Source organism: Oratosquilla oratoria, chromosome 12 (genome assembly GCF_046742065.1).
Source record: "Oratosquilla oratoria isolate Oo_2021 chromosome 12, ASM4674206v1, whole genome shotgun sequence".
Taxonomy (NCBI): domain Eukaryota; kingdom Metazoa; phylum Arthropoda; class Malacostraca; order Stomatopoda; family Squillidae; genus Oratosquilla; species Oratosquilla oratoria.
In genome coordinates this window covers 29,367,675-29,368,829 of record NC_134788.1, presented here as the reverse complement: position 1 = coordinate 29,368,829, position 1,155 = coordinate 29,367,675, and positions in this window count along the sequence as shown.

Sequence of the window (1,155 nt, the reverse complement as noted above, 5' to 3'; positions counted from 1 at the left end):
GTGAGCGTGAGCTACTAGAGCAGTGGCTCAAAGAAAGCCCGTGGGAGTGATATTTCACTCCCAAACTTAAAAAAAAAAAAAAAAAAAAAAAAAAAAAAAAAAAAAAAAAACCGCTTCTTCCCCGTTCCCCCTCCAATAGACCAGAGATGCGGTTACTCGCTACAAGAGACTGGAAACCGATTATTGTCAGACGCAAGATCGAGAGAATACAAGGTCTGCTCGCGCGCATGTTGTGGCGTCATCTGAAGGGGAGCCCACAGAGAAAATGGTGAAAACGTAAGTGAAAAATGTTAGGTAAAAGAGAAAACGTACAGGCACCACAGAGTTTCTGGGAGACTTACCTATTTCATGTTCTGCAACCGTTAAAATGGGGGGTTTTCATTTTGGAAAAATTTTCTTGTGGTTTATCTTTGACATATGTAATAAAGAAACAGACGATGCAGTTAAAACTGGTGATTGACGTAAACGCCATCTAGTGAGAGAGCCGCACAGTAAAATGTATGTGGACGATGCGGCTCTCCGTGCGCTTTCCCGTCTTTCCTATATAGTCTTTGGGCCAAGCACTTCTAGTGACGTCAATGCGCAAACGACCTAAATACTGGATAGCTGTTGAGTAGACCTTGTATTCTCTCGATCTTGGTCAGGCGCACGTGGCTGGAGGTGCGTGTTCCCCCGCTGACTACTACTACTCCTGCGCCTCCTCCCGGCTCCGCTCGATCTGAATCTGCGTCCGGGGTTCCTGTCCGGCAGCTGCGTTGAGCGCCTCGTTGCGGACGTCCGGGAAAAACGCGTCGACTTCGCGCTGGGCCGCGTCGGCGTCCGGGCTTAGGTGAAGGGGCTCGTGGCCTTCAAGGCGGTCAGACAGGTCCTCGGGGCCGCTCACGGCAACAGCGAGAACCAACTCCCTGCAGGAGGAAGATTATCATTATTATTATTTGTATCATTTGACATTTTTGGAAATAGACTCATCCGCTGGGATTCTTAGTGAACTAAGTCGTTTGGTTTTGTAGGGTCGAGATAGCGTGATCGGTAAAGCCTTTGTCTTGTAAGACGTATGCCGCCTAGGCAAGGGTTCGAATCCCAGCGGATGAGTCTATTTCCAAAAATTATTATTATTATTATTATTATTATTATTATTATTATCATTATTATTAT